Source organism: Pituophis catenifer, unplaced genomic scaffold (assembly GCF_029215685.1).
Source record: "Pituophis catenifer annectens isolate HBS135680 unplaced genomic scaffold, rPitCat1.0.hap2 SCAF_29, whole genome shotgun sequence".
Classification (NCBI taxonomy): Eukaryota; Metazoa; Chordata; class Lepidosauria; order Squamata; family Colubridae; genus Pituophis; species Pituophis catenifer.
The window spans coordinates 378914-405346 of NW_027256909.1; positions in this window are offsets into that span (position 1 = coordinate 378914).

Here is a 26433-nt window from a genome sequence, read left to right on the forward strand (position 1 = left end):
TCGAGCCTTTTTGGTGCCTGGAGAAGAAAACGCGTGACACCGCGGTCAGGAAAAATGATGCTCAGAAACCAAAATGTTTTTTGAAGCCAAATTTTTTGTTTGAAACCAAATGCAAAAACAGACACCAGGATGAGTTTCGGGATGAAATTCCATGTCTAAAAATGGTGTTGCTTCCCCTTTTTAAAATCGAGCCTTTTTGGTGCCTGGGGAAGAAATCGCTTGACTCTGCGGTCAGGAAAAACGATGCTCAGGAACCAAAATGTTTTTTGAAGCCAAATTTTTTGTTTGAAACCAAATGCAAAAACAGACACCAGGATGAGTTTCGGGATGAAATTCCATGTCTAAAAATGGTGTTGCTTCCCCTTTTTAAAATCGAGCCTTTTTGGTGCCTGGGGAAGAAAACGCGTCAAACCCGGTCAGAAAAATTATGCTCAGGAACCAAAATGTTTTTTGAAGCCAAATTTTTTGTTTGAAACCAAATGCAAAAACAGACACCAGGATGAGTTTCGGGATGAAATTCCATGTCTAAAAATGGTGTTCCTTCCCCTTTTTAAAATCGAGCCTTTTTGGTGCCTGGGGAAGAAAACGCTTGACTCTGCGGTTAGCAAAAACGATGCTCGGGAACCAAAATGTTTTTTGAAGCCAAATTTTTTGTTTGAAACCAAATGCAAAAACAGACAACAGGATGAGTTTCGGGATGAAATTCCACGTCTAAAAATGGTGTTGCTTGCCCTTTTTAAAAATCGAGCCTTTTTGGTGCCTGGAGAAGAAAACGCGTGACACCGCGGTCAGGAAAAATGATGCTCAGAAACCAAAATGTTTTTTGAAGCCAAATTTTTTGTTTGAAACCAAATGCAAAAACAGACACCAGGATGAGTTTCGGGATGAAATTCCATGTCTAAAAATGGTGTTGCTTCCCCTTTTTAAAAATCGAGCCTTTTTGGTGACTGGAGAAGAAAACGCGTGACTCTGTGGTCAGGAAAGTGTTGCCCAGGAACCAAAATGTTTTTTGAAGCCAATTTTTTTTTTGAAACCAAATGCAAAAACGGACACCAGGATGAGTTTCGGGATGAAATTCCATGTCTAAAAATGGTGTTGCTTCCACTTTTTAAAAATCAAGACTTTTTGGTGCCTGGAGAAGAAAACGCGTCAAACCCGGTCAGAAAAATTATGCTCAGGAACCAAAATGTTTTTTGAAGCCAAATTTTTTGTTTGAAACCAAATGCAAAAACAGACACCAGGATGAGTTTCGGGATGAAATTCCATGTCTAAAAATGGTGTTCCTTCCCCTTTTTAAAATCGAGCCTTTTTGGTGCCTGGGGAAGAAAACGCTTGACTCTGCGGTCAGCAAAAACGATGCTCGGGAACCAAAATGTTTTTTGAAGCCAAATTTTTTGTTTGAAACCAAATGCAAAAACAGACAACAGGATGAGTTTCGGGATGAAATTCCACGTCTAAAAATGGTGTTGCTTGCCCTTTTTAAAAATCGAGCCTTTTTGGTGCCTGGAGAAGAAAACGCGTGACACCGCGGTCAGGAAAAATGATGCTCAGAAACCAAAATGTTTTTTGAAGCCAAATTTTTTGTTTGAAACCAAATGCAAAAACAGACACCAGGATGAGTTTCGGGATGAAATTCCATGTCTAAAAATGGTGTTGCTTCCCCTTTTTAAAATCGAGCCTTTTTGGTGCCTGGGGAAGAAATCGCTTGACTCTGCGGTCAGGAAAAACGATGCTCAGGAACCAAAATGTTTTTTGAAGCCCAATTTTTTGTTTGAAACCAAATGCAAAAACAGACACCAGGATGAGTTTCGGGATGAAATTCCATGTCTAAAAATGGTGTTCCTTCCCCTTTTTAAAATCGAGCCTTTTTGGTGCCTGGGGAAGAAAACGCTTGACTCTGCGGTCAGCAAAAACGATGCTCGGGAACCAAAATGTTTTTTGAAGCCAAATTTTTTGTTTGAAACCAAATGCAAAAACAGACAACAGGATGAGTTTCAGGATGAAATTCCACGTCTAAAAATGGTGTTGCTTGCCCTTTTTAAAAATGGAGCCTTTTTGGTGCCTGGAGAAGAAAACGCGTGAAACCGCGGTCAGGAAAAATGATGCTCAGAAACCAAAATGTTTTTTGAAGCCAAATTTTTTGTTTGAAACCAAATGCAAAAACAGACACCAGGATGAGTTTCGGGATGAAATTCCATGTCTAAAAATGGTGTTGCTTCCCCTTTTTAAAATCGAGCCTTTTTGGTGCCTGGGGAAGAAATCGCTTGACTCTGCGGTCAGGAAAAACGATGCTCAGGAACCAAAATGTTTTTTGAAGCCAAATTTTTTGTTTGAAACCAAATGCAAAAACAGACACCAGGATGAGTTTCGGGATGAAATTCCATGTCTAAAAATGGTGTTGCTTCCCCTTTTTAAAAATCGAGCCTTTTTGGTGACTGGAGAAGAAAACGCGTGACTCTGTGGTCAGGAAAGTGTTGCCCAGGAACCAAAATGTTTTTTGAAGCCAATTTTTTTTTTGAAACCAAATGCAAAAACGGACACCAGGATGAGTTTCGGGATGAAATTCCATGTCTAAAAATGGTGTTGCTTCCACTTTTTAAAAATCAAGACTTTTTGGTGCCTGGAGAAGAAAACGCGTCAAACCCGGTCAGAAAAATTATGCTCAGGAACCAAAATGTTTTTTGAAGCCAAATTTTTTGTTTGAAACCAAATGCAAAAACAGACACCAGAATGAGTTTCGGGATGAAATTCCATGTCTAAAAATGGTGTTGCTTCCCCCTTTTAAAAATCGAGCCTTTTTGGTGCCTGGAGAAGAAAACGCGTGACTCCACGGTCAGGAAAATGCTGCCCAGGAACCAAAATGTATTTTGAAGCCAAATTTCTTGTTTGAAACCAAATGCAAAAACGGACACCAGGATGAGTTTCAGGATGAAATTCCATTTCTAAAAATGGTGTTGCTTTTCCTTTTTAAAAATCGAGCCTTTTTGGTGCCTGGAGAAGAAAACGCGTTACTCCGCGGTCAGGAAAAAGGATGCTCGGGAACCAAAATGTTTTTTGAAGCCAAATTTTTTGTTTGAAACCAAATGCAAAAACAGACACCAGGATGAGTTTCGGGATGAAATTCCATGTCTAAAAATGGTGTTGCTTCCCCTTTTTAAAATCGAGCCTTTTTGGTGCCTGGGGAAGAAATCGCTTGACTCTGCGGTCAGGAAAAACGATGCTCAGGAACCAAAATGTTTTTTGAAGCCAAATTTTTTGTTTGAAACCAAATGCAAAAACAGACACCAGGATGAGTTTCGGGATGAAATTCCATGTCTAAAAATGGTGTTGCTTCCCCTTTTTAAAATCGAGCCTTTTTGGTGCCTGGGGAAGAAAACGCGTCAAACCCGGTCAGAAAAATTATGCTCAGGAACCAAAATGTTTTTTGAAGCCAAATTTTTTGTTTGAAACCAAATGCAAAAACAGACACCAGGATGAGTTTCGGGATCAAATTCCATGTCTAAAAATGGTGTTGCTTCCCCTTTTTAAAATCGAGCCTTTTTGGTGCCTGGGGAAGAAAACGCTTGACTCTGCGGTCAGGAAAAACGATGCTCGGGAACCAAAATGTTTTTTGAAGCCAAATTTTTTGTTTGAAACCAAATGCAAAAACAGACAACAGGATGAGTTTCAGGATGAAATTCCACGTCTAAAAATGGTGTTGCTTCCTCTTTTTAAAAATCGAGCCTTTTTGGTGCCTGGAGAAGAAAACGCGTCAAACCCGGTCAGAAAAATTATGCTCAGGAACCAAAATGTTTTTTGAAGCCAAATTTTTTGTTTGAAACCAAATGCAAAAACAGACACCAGGATGAGTTTCGGGATGAAATTCCATGTCTAAAAATGGTGTTGCTTCCCCTTTTTAAAATCGAGCCTTTTTGGTGCCTGGGGAAGAAAACGCTTGACTCTGCGGTCAGGAAAAACGATGCTCGGGAACCAAAATGTTTTTTGAAGCCAAATTTTTTGTTTGAAACCAAATGCAAAAACAGACAACAGGATGAGTTTCAGGATGAAATTCCACGTCTAAAAATGTTGTTGCTTCCCCTTTTTAAAAATCGAGCCTTTTTGGTGCCTGGAGAAGAAAACGCGTGACACCGCGGTCAGGAAAAATGATGCTCAGAAACCAAAATGTTTTTTGAAGCCAAATTTTTTGTTTGAAACCAAATGCAAAAACAGACAACAGGATGAGTTTCAGGATGAAATTCCACGTCTAAAAATGGTGTTGCTTCCCCTTTTTAAAAATCGAGCCTTTTTGGTGCCTGGAGAAGAAAACGCGTCAAACCCGGTCAGAAAAATTATGCTCAGGAACCAAAATATTTTTTGAAGCCAAATTTTTTGTTTGAAACCAAATGCAAAAACAGACACCAGGATGAGTTTCGGGATGAAATTCCATGTCTAAAAATGGTGTTCCTTCCCCTTTTTAAAATCGAGCCTTTTTGGTGCCTGGGGAAGAAAACGCTTGACTCTGCGGTCAGGAAAAACGATGCTCGGGAACCAAAATGTTTTTTGAAGCCAATTTTTTTGTTTGAAACCAAATGCAAAAACAGACAACAGGATGAGTTTCAGGATGAAATTCCACGTCTAAAAATGGTGTTGCTTGCCCTTTTTAAAAATCGAGCCTTTTTGGTGCCTGGAGAAGAAAACGCGTGACACCGCGGTCAGGAAAAATGATGCTCAGAAACCAAAATGTTTTTTGAAGCCAAATTTTTTGTTTGAAACCAAATGCAAAAACAGACACCAGGATGAGTTTCGGGATGAAATTCCATGTCTAAAAATGGTGTTGCTTCCCCTTTTTAAAATCGAGCCTTTTTGGTGCCTGGGGAAGAAAACGCTTGACTCTGCGGTCAGGAAAAACGATGCTCGGGAACCAAAATGTTTTTTGAAGCCAAATTTTTTGTTTGAAACCAAATGCAAAAACAGACAACAGGATGAGTTTCAGGATGAAATTCCACGTCTAAAAATGTTGTTGCTTCCCCTTTTTAAAAATCGAGCCTTTTTGGTGCCTGGAGAAGAAAACGCGTGACACCGCGGTCAGGAAAAATGATGCTCAGAAACCAAAAGGTTTTTTGAAGCCAAATTTTTTGTTTGAAACCAAATGCAAAAACAGACACCAGGATGAGTTTCGGGATGAAATTCCATGTCTAAAAATGGTGTTGCTTCCCCTTTTTAAAATCGAGCCTTTTTGGTGCCTGGGGAAGAAATCGCTTGACTCTGCGGTCAGGAAAAACGATGCTCAGGAACCAAAATGTTTTTTGAAGCCAAATTTTTTGTTTGAAACCAAATGCAAAAACAGACACCAGGATGAGTTTCGGGATGAAATTCCATGTCTAAAAATGGTGTTCCTTCCCCTTTTTAAAATCGAGCCTTTTTGGTGCCTGGGGAAGAAAACGCTTGACTCTGCGGTCAGCAAAAACGATGCTCGGGAACCAAAATGTTTTTTGAAGCCAAATTTTTTGTTTGAAACCAAATGCAAAAACAGACAACAGGATGAGTTTCAGGATGAAATTCCACGTCTAAAAATGGTGTTGCTTGCCCTTTTTAAAAATCGAGCCTTTTTGGTGCCTGGAGAAGAAAACGCGTGACACCGTGGTCAGGAAAAATGATGCTCAGAAACCAAAATGTTTTTTGAAGCCAAATTTTTTGTTTGAAACCAAATGCAAAAACAGACACCAGGATGAGTTTCGGGATGAAATTCCATGTCTAAAAATGGTGTTGCTTCCCCTTTTTAAAATCGAGCCTTTTTGGTGCCTGGGGAAGAAATCGCTTGACTCTGCGGTCAGGAAAAACGATGCTCAGGAACCAAAATGTTTTTTGAAGCCAAATTTTTTGTTTGAAACCAAATGCAAAAACAGACACCAGGATGAGTTTCGGGATGAAATTCCATGTCTAAAAATGGTGTTGCTTCCCCTTTTTAAAAATCGAGCCTTTTTGGTGACTGGAGAAGAAAATGCGTGACTCTGCGGTCAGGAAAGTGTTGCCCAGGAACCAAAATGTTTTTTGAAGCCAATTTTTTTTTTTGAAACCAAATGCAAAAACGGACACCAGGATGAGTTTCGGGATGAAATTCCATGTCTAAAAATGGTGTTGCTTCCACTTTTTAAAAATCAAGACTTTTTGGTGCCTGGAGAAGAAAACGCGTCAAACCCGGTCAGAAAAATTATGCTCAGGAACCAAAATGTTTTTTGAAGCCAATTTTTTTGTTTGAAACCAAATGCAAAAACAGACACCAGAATGAGTTTCGGGATGAAATTCCATGTCTAAAAATGGTGTTGCTTCCCCCCTTTAAAAATCGAGCCTTTTTGGTGCCTGGAGAAGAAAACGCGTGACTCCACGGTCAGGAAAATGCTGCCCAGGAACCAAAATGTATTTTGAAGCCAAATTTCTTGTTTGAAACCAAATGCAAAAACGGACACCAGGATGAGTTTCAGGATGAAATTCCATTTCTAAAACTGGTGTTGCTTTTCCTTTTTAAAAATCGAGCCTTTTTGGTGCCTGGAGAAGAAAACGCGTGACACCGCGGTCAGGAAAAATGATGCTCAGAAACCAAAATGTTTTTTGAAGCCAAATTTTTTGTTTGAAACCAAATGCAAAAACAGACACCAGGATGAGTTTCGGGATGAAATTCCATGTCTAAAAATGGTGTTGCTTCCCCTTTTTAAAATCGAGCCTTTTTGGTGCCTGGGGAAGAAAACGCGTGACACCGCGGTCAGGAAAAATGATGCTCAGAAACCAAAAGGTTTTTTGAAGCCAAATTTTTTGTTTGAAACCAAATGCAAAAACAGACACCAGGATGAGTTTCGGGATGAAATTCCATGTCTAAAAATGGTGTTGCTTCCCCTTTTTAAAATCGAGCCTTTTTGGTGCCTGGGGAAGAAATCGCTTGACTCTGCGGTCAGGAAAAACGATGCTCAGGAACCAAAATGTTTTTTGAAGCCAAATTTTTTGTTTGAAACCAAATGCAAAAACAGACACCAGGATGAGTTTCGGGATGAAATTCCATGTCTAAAAATGGTGTTGCTTCCCCTTTTTAAAATCGAGCCTTTTTGGTGCCTGGGGAAGAAATCGCTTGACTCTGCGGTCAGGAAAAACGATGCTCAGGAACCAAAATGTTTTTTGAAGCCAAATTTTTTGTTTGAAACCAAATGCAAAAACAGACACCAGGATGAGTTTCGGGATGAAATTCCATGTCTAAAAATGGTGTTGCTTCCCCTTTTTAAAAATCGAGCCTTTTTGGTGACTGGAGAAGAAAATGCGTGACTCTGCGGTCAGGAAAGTGTTGCCCAGGAACCAAAATGTTTTTTGAAGCCAATTTTTTTTTTTGAAACCAAATGCAAAAACGGACACCAGGATGAGTTTCGGGATGAAATTCCATGTCTAAAAATGGTGTTGCTTCCACTTTTTAAAAATCAAGACTTTTTGGTGCCTGGAGAAGAAAACGCGTCAAACCCGGTCAGAAAAATTATGCTCAGGAACCAAAATGTTTTTTGAAGCCAAATTTTTTGTTTGAAACCAAATGCAAAAACAGACACCAGAATGAGTTTCGGGATGAAATTCCATGTCTAAAAATGGTGTTGCTTCCCCCTTTTAAAAATCGAGCCTTTTTGGTGCCTGGAGAAGAAAACGCGTGACTCCACGGTCAGGAAAATGCTGCCCAGGAACCAAAATGTATTTTGAAGCCAAATTTCTTGTTTGAAACCAAATGCAAAAACGGACACCAGGATGAGTTTCAGGATGAAATTCCATTTCTAAAAATGGTGTTGCTTTTCCTTTTTAAAAATCGAGCCTTTTTGGTGCCTGGAGAAGAAAACGCGTTACTCCGCGGTCAGGAAAAAGGATGCTCGGGAACCAAAATGTTTTTTGAAGCCAAATTTTTTGTTTGAAACCAAATGCAAAAACAGACACCAGGATGAGTTTCGGGATGAAATTCCATGTCTAAAAATGGTGTTGCTTCCCCTTTTTAAAATCGAGCCTTTTTGGTGCCTGGGGAAGAAATCGCTTGACTCTGCGGTCAGGAAAAACGATGCTCAGGAACCAAAATGTTTTTTGAAGCCAAATTTTTTGTTTGAAACCAAATGCAAAAACAGACACCAGGATGAGTTTCGGGATGAAATTCCATGTCTAAAAATGGTGTTGCTTCCCCTTTTTAAAATCGAGCCTTTTTGGTGCCTGGGGAAGAAAACGCTTGACTCTGCGGTCAGGAAAAACGATGCTCGGGAACCAAAATGTTTTTTGAAGCCAAATTTTTTGTTTGAAACCAAATGCAAAAACAGACAACAGGATGAGTTTCAGGATGAAATTCCACGTCTAAAAATGGTGTTGCTTGCCCTTTTTAAAAATCGAGCCTTTTTGGTGCCTGGAGAAGAAAACGCGTGACACCGCGGTCAGGAAAAATGATGCTCAGAAACCAAAATGTTTTTTGAAGCCAAATTTTTTGTTTGAAACCAAATGCAAAAACAGACACCAGGATGAGTTTCGGGATGAAATTCCATGTCTAAAAATGGTGTTGCTTCCCCTTTTTAAAATCGAGCCTTTTTGGTGCCTGGGGAAGAAATCGTTTGACTCTGCGGTCAGGAAAAACGATGCTCAGGAACCAAAATGTTTTTTGAAGCCAAATTTTTTGTTTGAAACCAAATGCAAAAACAGACACCAGGATGAGTTTCGGGATGAAATTCCATGTCTAAAAATGGTGTTGCTTCCCCTTTTTAAAAATCGAGCCTTTTTGGTGCCTGGAGAAGAAAACGCGTCAAACCCGGTCAGAAAAATTATGCTCAGGAACCAAAATGTTTTTTGAAGCCAAATTTTTTGTTTGAAACCAAATGCAAAAACAGACACCAGGATGAGTTTCGGGATGAAATTCCATGTCTAAAAATGGTGTTGCTTCCCCTTTTTAAAATCGAGCCTTTTTGGTGCCTGGGGAAGAAAACGCTTGACTCTGCGGTCAGCAAAAACGATGCTCGGGAACCAAAATGTTTTTTGAAGCCAAATTTTTTGTTTGAAACCAAATGCAAAAACAGACAACAGGATGAGTTTCAGGATGAAATTCCACGTCTAAAAATGTTGTTGCTTCCCCTTTTTAAAAATCGAGCCTTTTTGGTGCCTGGAGAAGAAAACGCGTGACACCGCGGTCAGGAAAAATGATGCTCAGAAACCAAAAGGTTTTTTGAAGCCAAATTTTTTGTTTGAAACCAAATGCAAAAACAGACACCAGGATGAGTTTCGGGATGAAATTCCATGTCTAAAAATGGTGTTGCTTCCCCTTTTTAAAATCGAGCCTTTTTGGTGCCTGGGGAAGAAATCGCTTGACTCTGCGGTCAGGAAAAACGATGCTCAGGAATCAAAATGTTTTTTGAAGCCAAATTTTTTGTTTGAAACCAAATGCAAAAACAGACACCAGGATGAGTTTCGGGATGAAATTCCATGTCTAAAAATGGTGTTCCTTCCCCTTTTTAAAATCGAGCCTTTTTGGTGCCTGGGGAAGAAAACGCTTGACTCTGCGGTCAGCAAAAACGATGCTCGGGAACCAAAATGTTTTTTGAAGCCAAATTTTTTGTTTGAAACCAAATGCAAAAACAGACAACAGGATGAGTTTCAGGATGAAATTCCACGTCTAAAAATGGTGTTGCTTGCCCTTTTTAAAAATCGAGCCTTTTTGGTGCCTGGAGAAGAAAACGCGTGACACCGCGGTCAGGAAAAATGATGCTCAGAAACCAAAATGTTTTTTGAAGCCAAATTTTTTGTTTGAAACCAAATGCAAAAACAGACACCAGGATGAGTTTCGGGATGAAATTCCATGTCTAAAAATGGTGTTGCTTCCCCTTTTTAAAATCGAGCCTTTTTGGTGCCTGGGGAAGAAATCGCTTGACTCTGCGGTCAGGAAAAACGATGCTCAGGAACCAAAATGTTTTTTGAAGCCAAATTTTTTGTTTGAAACCAAATGCAAAAACAGACACCAGGATGAGTTTCGGGATGAAATTCCATGTCTAAAAATGGTGTTGCTTCCCCTTTTTAAAAATCGAGCCTTTTTGGTGACTGGAGAAGAAAATGCGTGACTCTGCGGTCAGGAAAGTGTTGCCCAGGAACCAAAATGTTTTTTGAAGCCAATTTTTTTTTTTGAAACCAAATGCAAAAACGGACACCAGGATGAGTTTCGGGATGAAATTCCATGTCTAAAAATGGTGTTGCTTCCACTTTTTAAAAATCAAGACTTTTTGGTGCCTGGAGAAGAAAACGCGTCAAACCCGGTCAGAAAAATTATGCTCAGGAACCAAAATGTTTTTTGAAGCCAAATTTTTTGTTTGAAACCAAATGCAAAAACAGACACCAGGATGAGTTTCGGGATGAAATTCCACGTCTAAAAATGGTGTTCCTTCCCCTTTTTAAAATCGAGCCTTTTTGGTGCCTGGGAAGAAAACGCTTGACTCTGCGGTCAGCAAAAACGATGCTCGGGAACCAAAATGTTTTTTGAAGCCAAATTTTTTGTTTGAAACCAAATGCAAAAACAGACAACAGGATGAGTTTCAGGATGAAATTCCACGTCTAAAAATGGTGTTGCTTCCCCTTTTTAAAAATCGAGCCTTTTTGGTGCCTGGAGAAGAAAACGCGTGACACCGCGGTCAGGAAAAATGATGCTCAGAAACCAAAATGTTTTTTGAAGCCAAATTTTTTGTTTGAAACCAAATGCAAAAACAGACACCAGGATGAGTTTCGGGATGAAATTCCATGTCTAAAAATGGTGTTGCTTCCCCTTTTTAAAATCGAGCCTTTTTGGTGCCTGGGGAAGAAATCGCTTGACTCTGCGGTCAGGAAAAACGATGCTCAGGAACCAAAATGTTTTTTGAAGCCAAATTTTTTGTTTGAAACCAAATGCAAAAACAGACACCAGGATGAGTTTCGGGATGAAATTCCATGTCTAAAAATGGTGTTGCTTCCCCTTTTTAAAATCGAGCCTTTTTGGTGCCTGGGGAAGAAAACGCTTGACTCTGCGGTCAGGAAAAACGATGCTCGGGAACCAAAATGTTTTTTGAAGCCAAATTTTTTGTTTGAAACCAAATGCAAAAACAGACAACAGGATGAGTTTCGGGATGAAATTCCACGTCTAAAAATGGTGTTGCTTCCCCTTTTTAAAAATCGAGCCTTTTTGGTGCCTGGAGAAGAAAACGCGTGACACCGCGTTCAGGAAAAATGATGCTCAGAAACCAAAATGTTTTTTGAAGCCAAATTTTTTGTTTGAAACCAAATGCAAAAACAGACACCAGGATGAGTTTCGGGATGAAATTCCATGTCTAAAAATGGTGTTGCTTCCCCTTTTTAAAATCGAGCCTTTTTGGTGCCTGGGGAAGAAATCGTTTGACTCTGCGGTCAGGAAAAACGATGCTCAGGAACCAAAATGTTTTTTGAAGCCAAATTTTTTGTTTGAAACCAAATGCAAAAACAGACACCAGGATGAGTTTCGGGATGAAATTCCATGTCTAAAAATGGTGTTGCTTCCCCTTTTTAAAAATCGAGCCTTTTTGGTGCCTGGAGAAGAAAACGCGTCAAACCCGGTCAGAAAAATTATGCTCAGGAACCAAAATGTTTTTTGAAGCCAAATTTTTTGTTTGAAACCAAATGCAAAAACAGACACCAGGATGAGTTTCGGGATGAAATTCCATGTCTAAAAATGGTGTTGCTTCCCCTTTTTAAAATCGAGCCTTTTTGGTGCCTGGGGAAGAAATCGCTTGACTCTGCGGTCAGGAAAAACGATGCTCAGGAACCAAAATGTTTTTTGAAGCCAAATTTTTTGTTTGAAACCAAATGCAAAAACAGACACCAGGATGAGTTTCGGGATGAAATTCCATGTCTAAAAATGGTGTTGCTTCCCCTTTTTAAAATCGAGCCTTTTTGGTGCCTGGGGAAGAAAACGCTTGACTCTGCGGTCAGGAAAAACGATGCTCGGGAACCAAAATGTTTTTTGAAGCCAAATTTTTTGTTTGAAACCAAATGCAAAAACAGACAACAGGATGAGTTTCGGGATGAAATTCCACGTCTAAAAATGGTGTTGCTTCCCCTTTTTAAAAATCGAGCCTTTTTGGTGCCTGGAGAAGAAAACGCGTGACACCGCGTTCAGGAAAAATGATGCTCAGAAACCAAAATGTTTTTTGAAGCCAAATTTTTTGTTTGAAACCAAATGCAAAAACAGACACCAGGATGAGTTTCGGGATGAAATTCCATGTCTAAAAATGGTGTTGCTTCCCCTTTTTAAAATCGAGCCTTTTTGGTGCCTGGGGAAGAAATCGTTTGACTCTGCGGTCAGGAAAAACGATGCTCAGGAACCAAAATGTTTTTTGAAGCCAAATTTTTTGTTTGAAACCAAATGCAAAAACAGACACCAGGATGAGTTTCGGGATGAAATTCCATGTCTAAATATGGTGTTGCTTCCCCTTTTTAAAATCGAGCCTTTTTGGTGCCTGGGGAATAAAACGCTTGACTCTGCGGTCAGGAAAAACGATGCTCGGGAACCAAAATGTTTTTTGAAGCCAAATTTTTTGTTTGAAACCAAATGCAAAAACAGACAACAGGATGAGTTTCAGTTTGAAATTCCACGTCTAAAAATGGTGTTGCTTCCCCTTTTTAAAAATCGAGCCTTTTTGGTGCCTGGAGAAGAAAACGCGTGACACCGCGGTCAGGAAAAATGATGCTCAGAAACCAAAATGTTTTTTGAAGCCAAATTTTTTGTTTGAAACCAAATGCAAAAACAGACACCAGGATGAGTTTCGGGATGAAATTCCATGTCTAAAAATGGTGTTGCTTCCCCTTTTTAAAATCGAGCCTTTTTGGTGCCTGGGGAAGAAATCGTTTGACTCTGCGGTCAGGAAAAACGATGCTCAGGAACCAAAATGTTTTTTGAAGCCAAATTTTTTGTTTGAAACCAAATGCAAAAACAGACACCAGGATGAGTTTCGGGATGAAATTCCATGTCTAAAAATGGTGTTGGTTCCCCTTTTTAAAAATCGAGCCTTTTTGGTGCCTGGAGAAGAAAACGCGTCAAACCCGGTCAGAAAAATTATGCTCAGGAACCAAAATGTTTTTTGAAGCCAAATTTTTTGTTTGAAACCAAATGCAAAAACAGACACCAGGATGAGTTTCGGGATGAAATTCCATGTCTAAAAATGGTGTTGCTTCCCCTTTTTAAAATCGAGCCTTTTTGGTGCCTGGGGAAGAAAACGCTTGACTCTGCGGTCAGGAAAAACGATGCTCGGGAACCAAAATGTTTTTTGAAGCCAAATTTTTTGTTTGAAACCAAATGCAAAAACAGACACCAGGATGAGTTTCGGGATGAAATTCCATGTCTAAATATGGTGTTGCTTCCCCTTTTTAAAATCGAGCCTTTTTGGTGCCTGGGGAATAAAACGCTTGACTCTGCGGTCAGGAAAAACGATGCTCGGGAACCAAAATGTTTTTTGAAGCCAAATTTTTTGTTTGAAACCAAATGCAAAAACAGACAACAGGATGAGTTTCAGGATGAAATTCCACGTCTAAAAATGGTGTTGCTTCCTCTTTTTAAAAATCGAGCCTTTTTGGTGCCTGGAGAAGAAAACGCGTCAAACCCGGTCAGAAAAATTATGCTCAGGAACCAAAATGTTTTTTGAAGCCAAATTTTTTGTTTGAAACCAAATGCAAAAACAGACACCAGGATGAGTTTCGGGATGAAATTCCATGTCTAAAAATGGTGTTGCTTCCCCTTTTTAAAATCGAGCCTTTTTGGTGCCTGGGGAAGAAAACGCTTGACTCTGCGGTCAGGAAAAACGATGCTCGGGAACCAAAATGTTTTTTGAAGCCAAATTTTTTGTTTGAAACCAAATGCAAAAACAGACAACAGGATGAGTTTCAGGATGAAATTCCACGTCTAAAAATGGTGTTGCTTCCTCTTTTTAAAAATCGAGCCTTTTTGGTGCCTGGAGAAGAAAACGCGTCAAACCCGGTCAGGAAAAACGATGCTCGGGAACCAAAATGTTTTTTGAAGCCAAATTTTTTGTTTGAAACCAAATGCAAAAACAGACAACAGGATGAGTTTCAGGATGAAATTCCACGTCTAAAAATGGTGTTGCTTCCTCTTTTTAAAAATCGAGCCTTTTTGGTGCCTGGAGAAGAAAACGCGTCAAACCCGGTCAGAAAAATTATGCTCAGGAACAAAAATGTTTTTTGAAGCCAAATTTTTTGTTTGAAACCAAATGCAAAAACAGACACCAGGATGAGTTTCGGGATGAAATTCCATGTCTAAAAATGGTGTTGCTTCCCCTTTTTAAAATCGAGCCTTTTTGGTGCCTGGGGAAGAAAACGCTTGACTCTGCGGTCAGGAAAAACGATGCTCGGGAACCAAAATGTTTTTTGAAGCCAAATTTTTTGTTTGAAACCAAATGCAAAAACAGACACCAGGATGAGTTTCGGGATGAAATTCCATGTCTAAAAATGGTGTTGCTTCCCCTTTTTAAAAATTGAGCCTTTTTGGTGCCTGGAGAAGAAAACACGTGACTCCACGGTCAGGAAAATGCTGCCCAGGAACCAAAATGTTTTTTGAAGCCAAATTTTTTGTTTGAAACCAAATGCAAAAACAGACACCAGGATGAGTTTCGGGATGAAATTCCATGTCTAAAAATGGTGTTGCTTCCCCTTTTTAAAATCGAGCCTTTTTGGTGCCTGGGGAAGAAATCGTTTGACTCTGCGGTCAGGAAAAACGATGCTCAGGAACCAAAATGTTTTTTGAAGCCAAATTTTTTGTTTGAAACCAAATGCAAAAACAGACACCAGGATGAGTTTCGGGATGAAATTCCATGTCTAAAAATGGTGTTGCTTCCCCTTTTTAAAAATCGAGCCTTTTTGGTGCCTGGAGAAGAAAACGCGTCAAACCCGGTCAGAAAAATTATGCTCAGGAACCAAAATGTTTTTTGAAGCCAAATTTTTTGTTTGAAACCAAATGCAAAAACAGATACCAGGATGAGTTTCGGGATGAAATTCCATGTCTAAAAATGGTGTTGCTTCCCCTTTTTAAAATCGAGCCTTTTTGGTGCCTGGGGAAGAAAACGCTTGACTCTGCGGTCAGGAAAAACGATGCTCGGGAACCAAAATGTTTTTTGAAGCCAAATTTTTTGTTTGAAACCAAATGCAAAAACAGACAACAGGATGAGTTTCAGGATGAAATTCCACGTCTAAAAATGGTGTTGCTTCCCCTTTTTCAAAATCGAGCCTTTTTGGTGCCTGGAGAAGAAAACGCGTGACACCGCGGTCAGGAAAAATGATGCTCAAAAACCAAAATGTTTTTTGAAGCCAAATTTTTTGTTTGAAACCAAATGCAAAAACAGACACCAGGATGAGTTTCGGGATGAAATTCCATGTCTAAAAATGGTGTTGCTTCCCCTTTTTAAAATCGAGCCTTTTTGGTGCCTGGGGAAGAAATCGTTTGACTCTGCGGTCAGGAAAAACGATGCTCAGGAACCAAAATGTTTTTTGAAGCCAAATTTTTTGTTTGAAACCAAATGCAAAAACAGACAACAGGATGAGTTTCAGGATGAAATTCCACGTCTAAAAATGTTGTTGCTTCCCCTTTTTAAAAATCGAGCCTTTTTGGTGCCTGGAGAAGAAAACGCGTGACACCGTGGTCAGCAAAAATGATGCTCAGAAACCAAAATGTTTTTTGAAGCCAAATTTTTTGTTTGAAACCAAATGCAAAAACAGACACCAGGATGAGTTTCGGGATGAAATTCCATGTCTAAAAATGGTGTTGCTTCCCCTTTTTAAAATCGAGCCTTTTTGGTGCCTAGGGGAAGAAATCGCTTGACTCTGCGGTCAGGAAAAACGATGCTCAGGAACCAAAATGTTTTTTGAAGCCCAATTTTTTGTTTGAAACCAAATGCAAAAACAGACACCAGGATGAGTTTCGGGATGAAATTCCATGTCTAAAAATGGTGTTGCTTCCCCTTTTTAAAAATCGAGCCTTTTTGGTGCCTGGAGAAGAAAACGCGTCAAACCCGGTCAGAAAAATTATGCTCAGGAACCAAAATATTTTTTGAAGCCAAATTTTTTGTTTGAAACCAAATGCAAAAACAGACACCAGGATGAGTTTCGGGATGAAATTCCATGTCTAAAAATGGTGTTGCTTCCCCTTTTTAAAATCGAGCCTTTTTGGTGCCTGGGGAAGAAAACGCTTGACTCTGCGGTCAGGAAAAACGATGCTCGGGAACCAAAATGTTTTTTGAAGCCAAATTTTTTGTTTGAAACCAAATGCAAAAACAGACAACAGGATGAGTTTCAGGATGAAATTCCACGTCTAAAAATGGTGTTGCTTCCCCTTTTTCAAAATCGAGCCTTTTTGGTGCCTGGAGAAGAAAACGCGTGACACCGCGGTCAGGAAAAATGATGCTCAAAAACCAAAATGTTTTTTGAAGCCAAATTTTTTGTTTGAAACCAAATGCAAAAACAGACACCAGGATGAGTTTCGGGATGAAATTCCATGTCTAAAAATGGTGTTGCTTCCCCTTTTTAAAATCGAGCCTTTTTGGTGCCTGGGGAAGAAATCGTTTGACTCTGCGGTCAGGAAAAACGATGCTCAGGAACCAAAATGTTTTTTGAAGCCAAATTTTTTGTTTGAAACCAAATGCAAAAACAGACAACAGGATGAGTTTCAGGATGAAATTCCACGTCTAAAAATGTTGTTGCTTCCCCTTTTTAAAAATCGAGCCTTTTTGGTGCCTGGAGAAGAAAACGCGTGACACCGTGGTCAGCAAAAATGATGCTCAGAAACCAAAATGTTTTTTGAAGCCAAATTTTTTGTTTGAAACCAAATGCAAAAACAGACACCAGGATGAGTTTCGGGATGAAATTCCATGTCTAAAAATGGTGTTGCTTCCCCTTTTTAAAATCGAGCCTTTTTGGTGCCTAGGGGAAGAAATCGCTTGACTCTGCGGTCAGGAAAAACGATGCTCAGGAACCAAAATGTTTTTTGAAGCCCAATTTTTTGTTTGAAACCAAATGCAAAAACAGACACCAGGATGAGTTTCGGGATGAAATTCCATGTCTAAAAATGGTGTTGCTTCCCCTTTTTAAAAATCGAGCCTTTTTGGTGCCTGGAGAAGAAAACGCGTCAAACCCGGTCAGAAAAATTATGCTCAGGAACCAAAATATTTTTTGAAGCCAAATTTTTTGTTTGAAACCAAATGCAAAAACAGACACCAGGATGAGTTTCGGGATGAAATTCCATGTCTAAAAATGGTGTTCCTTCCCCTTTTTAAAATCGAGCGTTTTTGGTGCCTGGGGAAGAAAACGCTTGACTCTGCGGTCAGGAAAAACGATGCTCGGGAACCAAAATGTTTTTTGAAGCCAAATTTTTTGTTTGAAACCAAATGCAAAAACAGACAACAGGATGAGTTTCAGGATGAAATTCCACGTCTAAAAATGGTGTTGCTTGCCCTTTTTAAAAATCGAGCCTTTTTGGTGCCTGGAGAAGAAAACGCGTGACACCGCGGTCAGGAAAAATGATGCTCAGAAACCAAAATGTTTTTTGAAGCCAAATTTTTTGTTTGAAACCAAATGCAAAAACAGACACCAGGATGAGTTTCGGGATGAAATTCCATGTCTAAAAATGGTGTTGCTTCCCCTTTTTAAAATCGAGCCTTTTTGGTGCCTGGGGAAGAAATCGCTTGACTCTGCGGTCAGGAAAAACGATGCTCAGGAACCAAAATGTTTTTTGAAGCCAAATTTTTTGTTTGAAACCAAATGCAAAAACAGACACCAGGATGAGTTTCGGGATGAAATTCCATGTCTAAAAATGGTGTTGCTTCCCCTTTTTAAAAATCGAGCCTTTTTGGTGCCTGGAGAAGAAAACGTGACTCCACGGTCAGGAAAATGCTGCCCAGGAACCAAAATGTATTTTGAAGCCAAATTTTTTGATTGAAACCAAATGCAAAAACAGACACCAGGATGAGTTTCGGGATGAAATTCCATGTCTAAAAATGGTGTTGCTTCCCCTTTTTAAAATCGAGCCTTTTTGGTGCCTGGGGAAGAAATCGCTTGACTCTGCGGTCAGGAAAAACGATGCTCAGGAACCAAAATGTTTTTTGAAGCCAAATTTTTTGTTTGAAACCAAATGCAAAAACAGACACCAGGATGAGTTTCGGGATGAAATTCCATGTCTAAAAATGGTGTTGCTTCCCCTTTTTAAAATCGAGCCTTTTTGGTGCCTGGGGAAGAAAACGCTTGACTCTGCGGTCAGGAAAAACGATGCTCGGGAACTAAAATGTTTTTTGAAGCCAAATTTTTTGTTTGAAACCAAATGCAAAAACAGACAACAGGATGAGTTTCAGGATGAAATTCCACGTCTAAAAATGGTGTTGCTTCCTCTTTTTAAAAATCGAGCCTTTTTGGTGCCTGGAGAAGAAAACGCGTCAAACCCGGTCAGAAAAATTATGCTCAGGAACCAAAATGTTTTTTGAAGCCAAATTTTTTGTTTGAAACCAAATGCAAAAACAGACAACAGGATGAGTTTCGGGATGAAATTCCACGTCTAAAAATGGTGTTGCTTCCCCTTTTTAAAAATCGAGCCTTTTTGGTGCCTGGAGAAGAAAACGCGTGACACCGCGTTCAGGAAAAATGATGCTCAGAAACCAAAATGTTTTTTGAAGCCAAATTTTTTGTTTGAAACCAAATGCAAAAACAGACACCAGGATGAGTTTCGGGATGAAATTCCATGTCTAAAAATGGTGTTGCTTCCCCTTTTTAAAATCGAGCCTTTTTGGTGCCTGGGGAAGAAATCGTTTGACTCTGCGGTCAGGAAAAACGATGCTCAGGAACCAAAATGTTTTTTGAAGCCAAATTTTTTGTTTGAAACCAAATGCAAAAACAGACACCAGGATGAGTTTCGGGATGAAATTCCATGTCTAAATATGGTGTTGCTTCCCCTTTTTAAAATCGAGCCTTTTTGGTGCCTGGGGAATAAAACGCTTGACTCTGCGGTCAGGAAAAACGATGCTCGGGAACCAAAATGTTTTTTGAAGCCAAATTTTTTGTTTGAAACCAAATGCAAAAACAGACAACAGGATGAGTTTCAGTTTGAAATTCCACGTCTAAAAATGGTGTTGCTTCCCCTTTTTAAAAATCGAGCCTTTTTGGTGCCTGGAGAAGAAAACGCGTGACACCGCGGTCAGGAAAAATGATGCTCAGAAACCAAAATGTTTTTTGAAGCCAAATTTTTTGTTTGAAACCAAATGCAAAAACAGACACCAGGATGAGTTTCGGGATGAAATTCCATGTCTAAAAATGGTGTTGCTTCCCCTTTTTAAAATCGAGCCTTTTTGGTGCCTGGGGAAGAAATCGTTTGACTCTGCGGTCAGGAAAAACGATGCTCAGGAACCAAAATGTTTTTTGAAGCCAAATTTTTTGTTTGAAACCAAATGCAAAAACAGACACCAGGATGAGTTTCGGGATGAAATTCCATGTCTAAAAATGGTGTTGGTTCCCCTTTTTAAAAATCGAGCCTTTTTGGTGCCTGGAGAAGAAAACGCGTCAAACCCGGTCAGAAAAATTATGCTCAGGAACCAAAATGTTTTTTGAAGCCAAATTTTTTGTTTGAAACCAAATGCAAAAACAGACACCAGGATGAGTTTCGGGATGAAATTCCATGTCTAAAAATGGTGTTGCTTCCCCTTTTTAAAATCGAGCCTTTTTGGTGCCTGGGGAAGAAAACGCTTGACTCTGCGGTCAGGAAAAACGATGCTCGGGAACCAAAATGTTTTTTGAAGCCAAATTTTTTGTTTGAAACCAAATGCAAAAACAGACACCAGGATGAGTTTCGGGATGAAATTCCATGTCTAAATATGGTGTTGCTTCCCCTTTTTAAAATCGAGCCTTTTTGGTGCCTGGGGAATAAAACGCTTGACTCTGCGGTCAGGAAAAACGATGCTCGGGAACCAAAATGTTTTTTGAAGCCAAATTTTTTGTTTGAAACCAAATGCAAAAACAGACAACAGGATGAGTTTCAGGATGAAATTCCACGTCTAAAAATGGTGTTGCTTCCTCTTTTTAAAAATCGAGCCTTTTTGGTGCCTGGAGAAGAAAACGCGTCAAACCCGGTCAGAAAAATTATGCTCAGGAACCAAAATGTTTTTTGAAGCCAAATTTTTTGTTTGAAACCAAATGCAAAAACAGACACCAGGATGAGTTTCGGGATGAAATTCCATGTCTAAAAATGGTGTTGCTTCCCCTTTTTAAAATCGAGCCTTTTTGGTGCCTGGGGAAGAAAACGCTTGACTCTGCGGTCAGGAAAAACGATGCTCGGGAACCAAAATGTTTTTTGAAGCCAAATTTTTTGTTTGAAACCAAATGCAAAAACAGACAACAGGATGAGTTTCAGGATGAAATTCCACGTCTAAAAATGGTGTTGCTTCCTCTTTTTAAAAATCGAGCCTTTTTGGTGCCTGGAGAAGAAAACGCGTCAAACCCGGTCAGGAAAAACGATGCTCGGGAACCAAAATGTTTTTTGAAGCCAAATTTTTTGTTTGAAACCAAATGCAAAAACAGACAACAGGATGAGTTTCAGGATGAAATTCCACGTCTAAAAATGGTGTTGCTTCCTCTTTTTAAAAATCGAGCCTTTTTGGTGCCTGGAGAAGAAAACGCGTCAAACCCGGTCAGAAAAATTATGCTCAGGAACAAAAATGTTTTTTGAAGCCAAATTTTTTGTTTGAAACCAAATGCAAAAACAGACACCAGGATGAGTTTCGGGATGAAATTCCATGTCTAAAAATGGTGTTGCTTCCCCTTTTTAAAATCGAGCCTTTTTGGTGCCTGGGGAAGAAAACGCTTGACTCTGCGGTCAGGAAAAACGATGCTCGGGAACCAAAATGTTTTTTGAAGCCAAATTTTTTGTTTGAAACCAAATGCAAAAACAGACACCAGGATGAGTTTCGGGATGAAATTCCATGTCTAAAAATGGTGTTGCTTCCCCTTTTTAAAAATTGAGCCTTTTTGGTGCCTGGAGAAGAAAACACGTGACTCCACGGTCAGGAAAATGCTGCCCAGGAACCAAAATGTTTTTTGAAGCCAAATTTTTTGTTTGAAACCAAATGCAAAAACAGACACCAGGATGAGTTTCGGGATGAAATTCCATGTCTAAAAATGGTGTTGCTTCCCCTTTTTAAAATCGAGCCTTTTTGGTGCCTGGGGAAGAAATCGTTTGACTCTGCGGTCAGGAAAAACGATGCTCAGGAACCAAAATGTTTTTTGAAGCCAAATTTTTTGTTTGAAACCAAATGCAAAAACAGACACCAGGATGAGTTTCGGGATGAAATTCCATGTCTAAAAATGGTGTTGCTTCCCCTTTTTAAAAATCGAGCCTTTTTGGTGCCTGGAGAAGAAAACGCGTCAAACCCGGTCAGAAAAATTATGCTCAGGAACCAAAATGTTTTTTGAAGCCAAATTTTTTGTTTGAAACCAAATGCAAAAACAGATACCAGGATGAGTTTCGGGATGAAATTCCATGTCTAAAAATGGTGTTGCTTCCCCTTTTTAAAATCGAGCCTTTTTGGTGCCTGGGGAAGAAAACGCTTGACTCTGCGGTCAGGAAAAACGATGCTCGGGAACCAAAATGTTTTTTGAAGCCAAATTTTTTGTTTGAAACCAAATGCAAAAACAGACAACAGGATGAGTTTCAGGATGAAATTCCACGTCTAAAAATGGTGTTGCTTCCCCTTTTTCAAAATCGAGCCTTTTTGGTGCCTGGAGAAGAAAACGCGTGACACCGCGGTCAGGAAAAATGATGCTCAAAAACCAAAATGTTTTTTGAAGCCAAATTTTTTGTTTGAAACCAAATGCAAAAACAGACACCAGGATGAGTTTCGGGATGAAATTCCATGTCTAAAAATGGTGTTGCTTCCCCTTTTTAAAATCGAGCCTTTTTGGTGCCTGGGGAAGAAATCGTTTGACTCTGCGGTCAGGAAAAACGATGCTCAGGAACCAAAATGTTTTTTGAAGCCAAATTTTTTGTTTGAAACCAAATGCAAAAACAGACAACAGGATGAGTTTCAGGATGAAATTCCACGTCTAAAAATGTTGTTGCTTCCCCTTTTTAAAAATCGAGCCTTTTTGGTGCCTGGAGAAGAAAACGCGTGACACCGTGGTCAGCAAAAATGATGCTCAGAAACCAAAATGTTTTTTGAAGCCAAATTTTTTGTTTGAAACCAAATGCAAAAACAGACACCAGGATGAGTTTCGGGATGAAATTCCATGTCTAAAAATGGTGTTGCTTCCCCTTTTTAAAATCGAGCCTTTTTGGTGCCTAGGGGAAGAAATCGCTTGACTCTGCGGTCAGGAAAAACGATGCTCAGGAACCAAAATGTTTTTTGAAGCCCAATTTTTTGTTTGAAACCAAATGCAAAAACAGACACCAGGATGAGTTTCGGGATGAAATTCCATGTCTAAAAATGGTGTTGCTTCCCCTTTTTAAAAATCGAGCCTTTTTGGTGCCTGGAGAAGAAAACGCGTCAAACCCGGTCAGAAAAATTATGCTCAGGAACCAAAATATTTTTTGAAGCCAAATTTTTTGTTTGAAACCAAATGCAAAAACAGACACCAGGATGAGTTTCGGGATGAAATTCCATGTCTAAAAATGGTGTTCCTTCCCCTTTTTAAAATCGAGCGTTTTTGGTGCCTGGGGAAGAAAACGCTTGACTCTGCGGTCAGGAAAAACGATGCTCGGGAACCAAAATGTTTTTTGAAGCCAAATTTTTTGTTTGAAACCAAATGCAAAAACAGACAACAGGATGAGTTTCAGGATGAAATTCCACGTCTAAAAATGGTGTTGCTTGCCCTTTTTAAAAATCGAGCCTTTTTGGTGCCTGGAGAAGAAAACGCGTGACACCGCGGTCAGGAAAAATGATGCTCAGAAACCAAAATGTTTTTTGAAGCCAAATTTTTTGTTTGAAACCAAATGCAAAAACAGACACCAGGATGAGTTTCGGGATGAAATTCCATGTCTAAAAATGGTGTTGCTTCCCCTTTTTAAAATCGAGCCTTTTTGGTGCCTGGGGAAGAAATCGCTTGACTCTGCGGTCAGGAAAAACGATGCTCAGGAACCAAAATGTTTTTTGAAGCCAAATTTTTTGTTTGAAACCAAATGCAAAAACAGACACCAGGATGAGTTTCGGGATGAAATTCCATGTCTAAAAATGGTGTTGCTTCCCCTTTTTAAAAATCGAGCCTTTTTGGTGCCTGGAGAAGAAAACGTGACTCCACGGTCAGGAAAATGCTGCCCAGGAACCAAAATGTATTTTGAAGCCAAATTTTTTGATTGAAACCAAATGCAAAAACAGACACCAGGATGAGTTTCGGGATGAAATTCCATGTCTAAAAATGGTGTTGCTTCCCCTTTTTAAAATCGAGCCTTTTTGGTGCCTGGGGAAGAAATCGCTTGACTCTGCGGTCAGGAAAAACGATGCTCAGGAACCAAAATGTTTTTTGAAGCCAAATTTTTTGTTTGAAACCAAATGCAAAAACAGACACCAGGATGAGTTTCGGGATGAAATTCCATGTCTAAAAATGGTGTTGCTTCCCCTTTTTAAAATCGAGCCTTTTTGGTGCCTGGGGAAGAAAACGCTTGACTCTGCGGTCAGGAAAAACGATGCTCGGGAACTAAAATGTTTTTTGAAGCCAAATTTTTTGTTTGAAACCAAATGCAAAAACAGACAACAGGATGAGTTTCAGGATGAAATTCCACGTCTAAAAATGGTGTTGCTTCCTCTTTTTAAAAATCGAGCCTTTTTGGTGCCTGGAGAAGAAAACGCGTCAAACCCGGTCAGAAAAATTATGCTCAGGAACCAAAATGTTTTTTGAAGCCAAATTTTTTGTTTGAAACCAAATGCAAAAACAGACAACAGGATGAGTTTCAGGATGAAATTCCACGTCTAAAAATGGTGTTGCTTCCCCTTTTTAAAATCGAGCCTTTTTGGTGCCTGGGGAAGAAAACGCTTGACTCTGCGGTCAGGAAAAACGATGCTCGGGAACCAAAATGTTTTTTGAAGCCAAATTTTTTGTTTGAAACCAAATGCAAAAACAGACAACAGGATGAGTTTCGGGATGAAATTCCATGTCTAAAAATGGTGTTGCTTCCCCTTTTTAAAAATCGAGCCTTTTTGGTGCCTGGAGAAGAAAACACGTGACTCCACGGTCAGGAAAATGCTGCCCAGGAACCAAAATGTATTTTGAAGCCAAATTTTTTGATTGAAACCAAATGCAAAAACAGACACCAGGATGAGTTTCGGGATGAAATTCCATGTCTAAAAATGGTGTTGCTTCCCCTTTTTAAAATCGAGCCTTTTTGGTGCCTGGGGAAGAAATCGCTTGACTCTGCGGTCAGGAAAAACGATGCTCGGGAACCAAAATGTTTTTTGAAGCCAAATTTTTTGTTTGAAACCAAATGCAAAAACAGACAACAGGATGAGTTTCAGGATGAAATTCCACGTCTAAAAATGTTGTTGCTTCCCCTTTTTAAAAATCGAGCCTTTTTGGTGCCTGGAGAAGAAAACGCGTGACACCGCGGTCAGGAAAAATGATGCTCAGACACCAAAATGTTTTTTGAAGCCAAATTTTTTGTTTGAAACCAAATGCAAAAACAGACACCAGGATGAGTTTCGGGATGAAATTCCATGTCTAAAAATGGTGTTGCTTCCCCTTTTTAAAATCGAGCCTTTTTGGTGCCTGGGGAAGAAATCGCTTGACTCTGCGGTCAGGAAAAACGATGCTCAGGAACCAAAATGTTTTTTGAAGCCAAATTTTTTGTTTGAAACCAAATGCAAAAACAGACACCAGGATGAGTTTCGGGATGAAATTCCATGTCTAAAAATGGTGTTCCTTCCCCTTTTTAAAATCGAGCCTTTTTGGTGCCTGGGGAAGAAAACGCTTGACTCTGCGGTCAGCAAAAACGATGCTCGGGAACCAAAATGTTTTTTGAAGCCAAATTTTTTGTTTGAAACCAAATGCAAAAACAGACAACAGGATGAGTTTCAGGATGAAATTCCACGTCTAAAAATGGTGTTGCTTGCCCTTTTTAAAAATCGAGCCTTTTTGGTGCCTGGAGAAGAAAACGCGTGACACCGCGGTCAGGAAAAATGATGCTCAGAAACCAAAATGTTTTTTGAAGCCAAATTTTTTGTTTGAAACCAAATGCAATAACAGGCACCAGGATGAGTTTCGGGATGAAATTCCATGTCTAAAAATGGTGTTGCTTCCCCTTTTTAAAATCGAGCCTTTTTGGTGCCTGGGGAAGAAATCGCTTGACTCTGCGGTCAGGAAAAACGATGCTCAGGAACCAAAATGTTTTTTGAAGCCAAATTTTTTGTTTGAAACCAAATGCAAAAACAGACACCAGGATGAGTTTCGGGATGAAATTCCATGTCTAAAAATGGTGTTGCTTCCCCTTTTTAAAATCGAGCCTTTTTGGTGCCTGGGGAAGAAATCGCTTGACTCTGCGGTCAGGAAAAACGATGCTCAGGAACCAAAATGTTTTTTGAAGCCAAATTTTTTGTTTGAAACCAAATGCAAAAACAGACACCAGGATGAGTTTCGGGATGAAATTCCATGTCTAAAAATGGTGTTCCTTCCCCTTTTTAAAATCGAGCCTTTTTGGTGCCTGGGGAAGAAAACGCTTGACTCTGCGGTCAGCAAAAACGATGCTCGGGAACCAAAATGTTTTTTGAAGCCAAATTTTTTGTTTGAAACCAAATGCAAAAACAGACAACAGGATGAGTTTCAGGATGAAATTCCACGTCTAAAAATGGTGTTGCTTGCCCTTTTTAAAAATCGAGCCTTTTTGGTGCCTGGAGAAGAAAACGCGTGACACCGCGGTCAGGAAAAATGATGCTCAGAAACCAAAATGTTTTTTGAAGCCAAATTTTTTGTTTGAAACCAAATGCAAAAACAGGCACCAGGATGAGTTTCGGGATGAAATTCCATGTCTAAAAATGGTGTTGCTTCCCCTTTTTAAAATCGAGCCTTTTTGGTGCCTGGGGAAGAAATCGCTTGACTCTGCGGTCAGGAAAAACGATGCTCAGGAACCAAAATGTTTTTTGAAGCCAAATTTTTTGTTTGAAACCAAATGCAAAAACAGACACCAGGATGAGTTTCGGGATGAAATTCCATGTCTAAAAATGGTGTTGCTTCCCCTTTTTAAAAATCGAGCCTTTTTGGTGACTGGAGAAGAAAACGCGTGACTCTGCGGTCAGGAAAGTGTTGCCCAGGAACCAAAATGTTTTTTGAAGCCAATTTTTTTGTTTGAAACCAAATGCAAAAACAGACAACAGGATGAGATTCAGGATGAAATTCCACGTCTAAAAATGGTGCTGCTTCCCCTTTTTAAAAATCGAGCCTTTTTGGTGCCTG